At 35.5% G+C, this 10,225-nt stretch overlaps 1 protein-coding gene across 3 annotated transcripts in view; it reads right to left on the bottom strand.

Annotated features, from left to right (window-relative positions):
• Positions 1-10,225, bottom strand: part of LOC102680417 (methylcytosine dioxygenase TET2-like) — a 177,980-nt gene that overhangs the window by 51,826 nt on the left and 115,929 nt on the right. The window contains exons 1-2 of one of the 3 annotated variants that reach the window (XM_006608910.2): positions 6,612-6,821; positions 6,372-6,520 (exon numbers count right to left, since the gene is read on the bottom strand). The exons of the other annotated variants lie outside the window; for them this stretch is intronic. The gene's annotated coding sequence lies outside the window, so the exon portion shown is untranslated. Of the gene's footprint in view, positions 1-6,371; positions 6,521-6,611; positions 6,822-10,225 lie in introns of those variants that run through there. 3 annotated transcript variants of the gene reach the window in all.

The following is a 10,225-nucleotide window of genomic DNA, read 5'->3' as shown; positions in this document are numbered from 1 at the left end:
TCGCGCCATTTTTCTCGTTTTTTTTTCTTTCTTTCTTTCTTTTTTTTTTCTTTTTTTTTTGATCGTTTCACTCTGTCGCCATTCATCGGAATTTTAATACTCATGTTTTTATCATGACCAGTTATTCCTCCGCTTTTTTCTTCCTTTTCCTTCTTCTTCTTCTTCTTTTTCTTTTTTTCTCTTTCTTTCTTTTAAAAAATTATCACTTGCGTTATTTTTGGGGATGTATGCGTTGCGATAGCGTTGCGATTAATTGGGATCTCGAGTTGCCGAGATATTAAAATCAAATTCAACGCGACGATTCGGCTCTTCCATTCGTGGAAGAGATACGTATTTTGTATTTAAGCGAGTGGATTCTGTTTCGTTTTTTCTGCGATATTGACAATTCGAGAAAAATGTTTCGACAAAAGACTGAAATTGAAATTTTTATTAGGAATTTTTGATACGAATATGAAATTAATTTGAAAAAGAAAAAAGAGAAAAAAAGAGATAGAAAACTATCAAAATATTGAATACTGGTCAAAATCTATAAAATAAAATGGTTCAGACGATTTGGCATTTTGAGTTATATTTATATACATGTTAAAAAAAAAATATGTATATTCGATCACATAATATTCAAAATATGAACAGAATTTGTAATTAATTGTATTTTAAACGAGTGGCGATTTTGTGTATCGTTTCTTATTAAATTATTAATTTGTAAATTGTGATAGATTCAAATCTTGTCAATGTGCATTACGTCTGAATGATGTAAATAAATATTTATGCAAATTTATCTATATATTTACATATATATTAACTCAAAAAACGTGAAATTTACATAAAGATTTATTTCATTCGTTAAATATTTCATAATACGTATCTTTTCTCACTTTTACGCGTTTCTTGTAAATGCAGAATTGTAATTATCGAAAAAAAAAAAAAAATGCAGAAAACATTGAAGCAATAGTTTATACGTAGTATCTATTCATAAAACATTTACTTCGTTCCTCTGTTGCTAATTACCATATTTCAACGAGCAAAAACTAAATCGTGATATTAGATCTCAGATAAAATCTCTATGCAGCGTTCAACCGTAACTTAAAAAAAAAAAAAAAAAAAAAAAACTAAACTTGGACATTCTACTTCGATTCATCTAACGTTTTTATCTGACTTCTCTGATTGTATTTATGAATTTATTGTTCGATAATTATCCAATGAATTGTTCGTAATGAATGAATCGATTATTACTATTTTTTTTTTTTTTTTGTTTGCTTTGCTTTGTGACATTTTTATCGAAGGGAGAAAAAGAAGTAATAAAATGATTTGTGTTTCATTCTTTGCTAATGTTCTAATTATATGTTAATATCAATATCATGTTATATTTTCAATTAGTATAACTATCCATCAAACAATTTCTTAAATGATATGAAGTATCATTTATCAGATTGAAGAATATATCTAATGAAAATAAAAACCGAAGGATAATTCTTTCCTAATAGAAATAAAATAAAAATGATAGAATAACAATTTTTCGATAATTTTTTTATAAAACTTTATTTTCGAGAGAATTCGATTAAAATACGTATAAAAGGAAGGGAAATTCGTTCGAATCTATTTCTTTCCTTCTTAATTATTCTATTTGAATTTATAAATTATGGCTTGAATTAAAATTTATTTAATTAAACTATAAATTCTCTGTTTCATTTCAAGTAGATACGTAATCAAGAGATAATCCAGATGATCGATATCCAAGTGTCCTTAAAATTTCATAGTCCTCAAATTTCAGTTGACTTTTTCGAAAACGTTGTATTGGAAATCATCGTTCTACATTTTCGATATATCGTTATTTCAATTTGAAATATAAATTTTAAAGAAGATATTTTTCAAAATTTATATTTTTGAAAATACTAAATACATTTATTAATTATACATATATAATTAATAATTAATTATTGTAACTCTTGTAAATAAAAACGTAACGTAAACATAATTGCGATTTTTTGAATTATGCCAATATATCAAATCAGCGAGGAACCATCTCGATTTTCGAATTAAAATTTTCAGTATCATAAATATATTCATAAATATATTTATTTATTCAAACGAAAATTCATCATGGCGGATTTCTAATTTAAACATTCTAACGTAAATCAATCTCTTTTATTATGCATATGTTTTTTTTTTTTATTACTTTCCGTTAATTCTTCGTTTCCCTCGTTTTTCAAAAAAAAAACGTTTTCATTTTCCCACCGAGCTCCTCATTTGTATTCGGAATACATTATTGTATCCTATTTACATTTGCAAGGATTAAAATCTAATTAAACTCGGAACGGAGCGGAAGGAAATTAATTTTTTTTTAATAATTATACGCGTCCGATCAAAGGACAACGACTATTAACCGATCGAAAGGAGATAAGATATCGTTTCTCACGCTCTCGTTCCCTTTTTCGAATCGTCCTGAAACCGATATCAGGCCCACGTTTCTCGATCGAAAAGAAAAACTCGATCCTTCCACTTGTAATCCTTCCTCTTCTCGTTGAGTCGCGCGGACGTTCGCGGATTGGATTGGATTTACGGCCAACTTGTATACGAGTGTACATCGGTGGCTTTATAATCATTACACTCCACCCGCCCCATTTATTACCCGATCCCGCCGGAAGTTTAGACGTTTAGGCGCGCAGGCGCAGAAGAAGAGCGCAACAAGAGGGTTTCGATCTCCTCTTTTCTTTTTTTTTCGTTCGACGTTTACACGGATGCGAGTTGAATAGAATTCGACTCGAATTCTTCCGAAGAAACGGAAAAAAAAAACGAGAGAGAGGGAAGAAGAAAGGAAAGGAAAATTTTTCTTTTTGAGAAACGATGGTTCCTCTCGCGGAGAGATGATGATGATGATGATGATGATGATGATGAGTCTTTTTAAACGTCAATCATAGATTAGACGAAGCGGATGAGGCTCGATGTGGTTGGTTTGGCCTCTTCAGGATGGGCCCGAGGGTAAAGGGCACCTGGGCCCATGCACTACTCACAGCAGCCACTGTTAGGGATTTTCACCCTCGAACCCATGGAAGCTGCATTTCCACGTGCTGGAACACGTGGCCGTTTATCGGCATAGGTAAATCCTACCTACGATTGGCCACGCTCTGCTCGATTACATTTTTCTCATTCCCTTTTAAAGAGGAGGTTTTTCGTTAAGAGGAGATTTTTTTTTTTTCATTACGTTTAAATGAAGTGATATATTACGTTGCTCGTTATTGTGAGAAGAAAAGGAACGAGATAAGAGTTAAAGCCTTGAGTGAATGGATGCTCGGATTAATTTGAATTCAAACTCTTGGAGATTTAATCGTTTGAGAACGAAATAAAATTAATAAAATTAAGTTAAGATGAATGATAATACGTATAATGTTCGGTTTCTGTTAATATACAATTTTGTTTTGCATGTAGAATATATTCTTAAACTATCGAGAGATTGAAAATCGACAAAATACTTGTTCATAAAAGAGAAAGAAAATAGTTTTAAATTATTTTTATATGGAATTATTGATTTGAATAAATTTATTCAATTTTGACAAAATCGTTTTAAATTTTACTTTTTTTTTTAAAGAATTGTTAAAATAAAATTAGGAAGCTTGAAAAATGATATGATATTTTCATTAAATAGAATAAAATAAAAACTACTGAAATGTAATACAAATATAGATTAAACATTATCAGATGTTGATTTAGGTCTACAAATATCCAACGCGTGCTTGCAATAACAATAAATCAATCCTCAGGCAAGTCTAAGCTTAACCCAATTTCATGTAACCTAATCTAACAATGTTTAAAATCAATAATTTTTTCGCACATTGGATATTTTTCGATACATTCACAATACTCTCGAATCGTGCAAAAATCAAAATAGATAAAAAAATTGATCTTATTTCACAATAAAAAAATATGAATAAAACTATAAAATTTTTCCAATTGATAATAAATCACTTAATCATCTTCTGAACAATCTACTGAAAATTTATATCTTTCGTAAGAAAAAAAAAATCTACTTAACATCGAAATAACATCAATCCGTGGACGCATCGACACGTTTACACGCAACTTCATGTAGAAGTTAATCGAAATCGCGAACAAGGAATACCTGAGGGGTTGCCTGAAGCGAGATCTAAACGAGTTACGCTCGTTTCTATCCCCTTATCAGGATCGCGATAAATGCTCGTAATAAGTTCTTATCATCAATCATTTTGACAGCCTGATAACTCACTCCCATTCACAGATACACGTCGCGTTTCCCGCGTCTTTTGTCGATCGTTGAACGTTCCTCGACTCGTTTCGCACGCGAACGAGAATCTCTAAAAAAATCTCTCGATAAAGCGAATTATGTCGAGGAGATCGAAGAAAAAATAAAAATCTCGTTTCAACTGTGATTAACTCGCGCGCCACGTGGTCGATAAACGAAACGTGATCGAAGGAGGCAGGCCTTCTTCCTGTGGCTTCGTGTCCCGCTCAAAAGTCGACCACGGTTCCACGATTCGGCCGTGGAATGCACGGCTCCATTCATTCGAACCGGTTATTTCTAGAAAAGAGGAGGCTGAATGAAAATCTGTCAACCCACGTGGCGAAACCCGCGTGGCCAATGACCGCTTTCGACCACGGTCGTTCCACTCACCTCGCCTTCCACCCAAACCGAATGAATCGATGACTAAATCGCTAAACTCGCGTGAAATTCACGGATAAGATGTTCTCGTAACGGAATAATCTAGTGTTGGATGAGACGTTTTTCAATTGAGGATAATTTGAAGCTAGATTCGAGTTCGTGATTGGATTTATTTTTTCTCGTGACAATATATATTTTTGTACTTCTTTCCTGCATTTTGTTAAACGAAGAGGAAAAGATACTATTTAATGAAATAATAATTCTTTATAACGATGATTTTACTTTGAAACCATTTATCTATACTTTTTAAGTCTTCACAGATTTTCCGCTAAAATTTAAAATTATTTTAAAGGAATCTGTTTCTAATAATTTTTTCATCGAATAAAAAAAACTTGTGTCAATTTAATTTAATCGTAATTTCGTTAATTAATCATAAAAAAATAAATTTGGTTATATAAGATTGTAAAAGTTAATTATAATTAATCGATTCCCGCGCTTTTTCGCAACCAATCACACGTGTTTCCACCATCTAAGACAATTCCCCGTGTGGGGAAAACTGGGATAGAGGGGACAGAAGAGAGAGAGAGAGAGAGAGAGAGAGAGAGAGAGAGAGAGAGAGAGAGAGAGAGAGAGAGAGAGAGAGAGAGAGAGAGATAGTATCTATTCTTCCGTTACGCTGTCTTGAATTTATATATGCGGTGCATAAATAATCCTTGTATTGCGAGATAAGGATCTATGATCGTTGTTTACGAGCATTACCGTCGTAATTCGTTTTCAGCTAACAGGATTCATTTCTAATCTCGTTGCCCTTTTTCCATCGGCTCCTTCGTGATCGTCCCGTAGTCACGAAGGAAGAATCGATGCCTCGAACTAGCGATGTTTCGACGACTAGCTAGCGAATAGGACACACGACGCCTGACCTGAATTCCACTATAGCGCATGATAGACGAACAATTGCGTAACATACGCGTGCTTCGTGTGGACTCGCCTTTTCGCGCTTCGCGTTGGTCCTTGGAGGGAGAAAAAAAGGACCGAACGCGCGTACGCCAAAAATTTCTTGCTTATATAATTTCTTGTTGTCTTGATCGTGCGGTATGCACGAACTGACTATCGCGTTGTCATGGACCAACGGAACGATTCGTGTGCTGATGGATCATTTATAGTTCGTTATTTGTTGCGCATCTTAGTAAGAGAGATGATTAAACTCGAAGGTCGTTCGAGATTGAACCGAAAACTCGTTTAAATCGTGACGGTGTAAAAAACGAGACGTAAGATTTAAGATTAATTTAATCGTCAGTTTGAAATCGTAAGAGACAAGTAAGACGGGGAAAAAAGTCATGGTATTTCTAATGTTCTACTTTCCAAGCGTTTGATATTTGTATTGGATAAAAGCGCGCGAATGAGGTTTCCACCTCTATGTACCGGCCAGATAGTGGAGATTGAATCGAAAAGTAAAGGGAATTAGTTTTCTTTTCGGTCGATCGCGATAAAATTAAAATAAATTCGTACGATTAAGAAAAATCATCTACATGCGCTTATGTATGCCTCCGTAAAGGTTTATCGCGCGTCTGCCATCTCTCTAAGAGTTGCCTTGAGGATCCAAGGACTTCAATTGAAACGATACACGTTGTTATATTGTACATGTACGGGAGTATATACCGGTTCGCGAGAGCTCGTTTCGCGGTAATCGACAATTGAATCGACATACGGTTCGGTTGATAAAGAGCGGGAAACTCACTCTGCGTCTTGTTGTGGATCACGCAGCGATCGTATCGCGTTCTCCTTTATATTATCCCAATAGGATTTTCTTCGTCGAACTCTCACGTTGCTGCTACAACTTTTTGTCACGCACAGAGAGAGGCACACAGAGAGACAGACACTGAATCACTAAAAAATTGTTTTCTGTTAAAACACGCGATATTGTTACAGGAATTTCAATCTCGAGGAAACACTGCGCGAAACTTCAGCGGAGGCGTACTTATCGCGTGTAATCGCGCGGCTCGGCTTCCCGGCGAATGCTTCTCGCTCGTGAAACAACCGTGAACACACCGAGGAACATGCACGACACACTGGGAACCGATAGACAGAGAGAGAAAGACAGAGCGATAAAAGGGAAGGGAGAAAAAGAAGGAGAGAGAGAGAGAGAAAGAGAGAGAGAGAGCCTCGTGTGCGATCTTCCGAACGGAGCTCTCACCGTGCACTGACTGCTCCGCTCCGCTTGCTCGCTACCGTCAATAAGATCGATCGAGTCCACTACTCGCGAGAGATCACACTAGACGCGCAGCGATCCGCCGAAAAACTCCCGTGGGACGCTTCTCCGCCCTCTGCAGCCCTCCTCGCCTATTCTCCCTCCCTGCTGTCCCTCGCTCCTTCTCACTCGCGCTCCTCCCCCCTTTACTGCCCTCCCCTCCTCTTCCCGCCGTTCTCTAGCTTCTTCTCCCCCGCCTCCTCCGCCACCACCCTCCCACTCTACCCCCTTCAGCGTCAGTGCACTGCTCTGTGTGCTTTGAACGTGTATGCGCAGTCTGTGTGTAGACATTTATACATATAAAGTAGTATACTCTCCCTCCCCCCCTTACTCCCCTTTCCCCTTGTCAGTCTATCCTTTTCTCGTTCTCGTATCGCTTTCCTTCTCCTTTTCAGAGCATTCTCTTTCTCCCTTCCCCTCTTTGTTTAACGCGAGAGGTTATCCCTGTCCCTCTTATCGTGGACGCGCTATCACGAATTCCGGCGGCCAGCGACACTGGCTACGTGAACTCGACACTGGTCCCGCGGTGTCATAACACTGGTAACAGCCTGTCGTGGGCTATTAAAAGCGCGTACAACGTTGGGGGCAGTTATCATGAGCGTGATGCGCGGACCGTTTGCACACGCCACACCCCGGAACCACGAGGAGGAAAGACGGAAGGAAAGAGCGTCGCGATGACAAGAGTTGATCTTCGTGAAGTTTTGAAGGGCGGGACGCGACTCTATTTCATGAAAACTGATTTCTGTTGAGTTTTCTGTTGATTTTAAAGTGTCGCGTTTTTTCATGATATTTTTTTTTCGTTTTTTTAATTTAGAAGAAGAGGTAAAAGAAAAAAGTGTCGTCGATCGATTCTATTTTAGGATTTTTGTTCATTTTCTTATTTATCTTTTTTCATTTCTTTCACATTCAATGTTATTTTCATTTGTAATATCTTTTTGTGAAAGTTAAACAAATGGGCCAAAGAAGTCGATTTGGTTAGGTTCATTGGCTCGTACTGTCGTTCAAAGTCAGGCCAACAGCGCGTCAAGTGCGCGCCTCTGAGCTGCAACTCGTCACACGTCGCTCGGAACCGTTCGTGCCTTTCCGTGTCGCTCCGCTTTCGCGCTTCCCTCACCATTTGTTCCTCTCTCGCTCCCTCTTTGTCTCTTCTCTCCCTTTATTTCTTGTTCACTGTTCAACTTCTATCTCCGTCCCTTTTTCTGATTCATTCCCTCTGGTTTTCTTTCCCGATCTCTTCCTTCTCTTTCTCTTCCTATTTCCATTTCTGCCCCCTTCTGGTCATCGCTGTTTTCCTTCGTTTTTGTTTCGTTTTATCTTCGTTTCATATCCTCCTTTTCCCTCTGAAAGGCTGAGAGAGTCTCCTACGCGTTTCTGTACTTCTCTCTCCCTTCCTCCCACTTTTCTCGTTTCCCCCTTCTTGCTGCTTCGCTCCCCCTGCTGGGTTCCCATACGGAATCCCACCAATCGTACTCCAACATTGAGAGAACTCCAGCGATGGAAACGATATTCTTGCAAACTGTGTATGTATCGATATATATTTCTGCGAGAAATCTTTAGTTTTTTTTCATGAAAGTACTAAAGTATTTATTTTTTCTCTTTCTAAGGAAATAATCAATGGAGAAAATATTGCAAAAAACAAATGGAAATTTAAAAAAAATTGTACCTTTAAGTTAGCAAATATTGGGAGAATTAATTAATAATGATTATTATATGAGCGTGCATTCATCACAATTTACAATGTGACGACTGAATGCCTTAGAAGATTACATCATAAATAGAACTTAAGTACTACACTATTACTTAACTATATCCCTACTTGGTACACCACTTATTAAACTAAATATGAATGTATTCACGAGGAAATGAATAATCATTTAATGTATACTAGTTCTTGTTTATATTTTTTAAATATTTTTATATATTATATATGAGTAAAATTTATATAATTAATTCCGCATTTCTCTTTCACATTTTTAATATTTTACATAATTTCTATCATGTGTTTTTTATTCAATAACTTTCATATTTTTGTACATATTTTATTCTTTGTTAGTTTAGTTTTTTAATTTCTATTTTTTTTTAATATATATAAAAATAAATATTTCGTCCATCCAATGAAATTAATTCCATTACAAATCTATTCTTTCATCTCTACTTATCACTTTTATTTCTTTCGATTCTATCTCTACTAGAATCATGTAATCTCTTGAATCCGTGATATTGCTCATTTCCTCACCTATATAGTCATCATTAAGTGGAATAATGCGAAAATTCTTTCTCCTCCCTGTCCTGTTACAATCTTTCTCTGTCTTTGTCATTGGCATTGTCGTCACTGCCATGAGGACCACCAGCAGGTCGCCATAGCAATGTTCAAAAGTCACCACTTTGGATTCTAATTCTTTTCGTTTTATTATCTTATATTATCTTTCAACATTAAGATCTTTAGTAAATACAAAATAACTAGTGATTAATGCACACAGGAGATGATTTTTGATATAAATATCACTGTAAAAATGTAAGAAAAGATAAAAAATTTTTGTTTGAAAATTTGTTTTCGAATAAATTTGATCAATTTATTATTGGAGTAAATTATTTATAAAGAGATTAATATGAAATAAGTGAAATTTTTTTTTTAAAAAAAAAATATCATTTTTTCATTTTAAATTTATAGAAAAATTATATTTATAAGAAAAAAAACTTAATTCTATACTTTTTATTTTTTGCAAGTAAAATAACCTTCTACAATGGAATCACTTGTATTCAATCGGAAATTAATCAAATTCTCTTTAATTAATTTGATAAGTAACATCAAAATTCAATTTTCTCAAAACGAAATCTCGAATGAAAAAATTTTACTCTTTCTCGTCTTAATTTTTACGCGTGAAATCATCTCCTGCTCAATTGTATCATCATCAATTATCGTACAGAGAGAATATATCGAAAAATTTCGTAAATATTTTCGCCTATAAAATTGAAAGAAGATTTGTAAATTTTTGATCATAAATATTTCAAATATTATTAAAAATACGTATAACTATTGGTATTTCAAAAAGAAAAAAGTAAAATTGGACCACAGTTAACTTATCAACGCGGCCATTGGCCGCCTCGCGAGCAAATAAAAAACGATTGGGGCAAGAGACCTCTCCCTTTCACGACATCGATATTTTAATTGTTCCAGCTCGTCAAGGCGACTCGCTTGCATCAGCGATCGTGTGGCATAACACTCAATTAACTGTATATATAACTTTCCTTCGTTCCCCTTTTATGCTTCATCGATTCACGTTGCGATTTCCTGACGCTCTATTGATCCCTTCAACCACGTTTTCTCGCCCATTTTCACAAAA

The sequence above is a fragment of the Apis dorsata genome, unplaced genomic scaffold (assembly GCF_000469605.1).
Source record: "Apis dorsata unplaced genomic scaffold, Apis dorsata 1.3 scaffold_50, whole genome shotgun sequence".
Classification (NCBI taxonomy): Eukaryota; Metazoa; Arthropoda; class Insecta; order Hymenoptera; family Apidae; genus Apis; species Apis dorsata.
The sequence above is the reverse complement of the archived record's forward strand: the minus strand, read 5'-3'. Positions and strand labels throughout refer to the sequence as shown.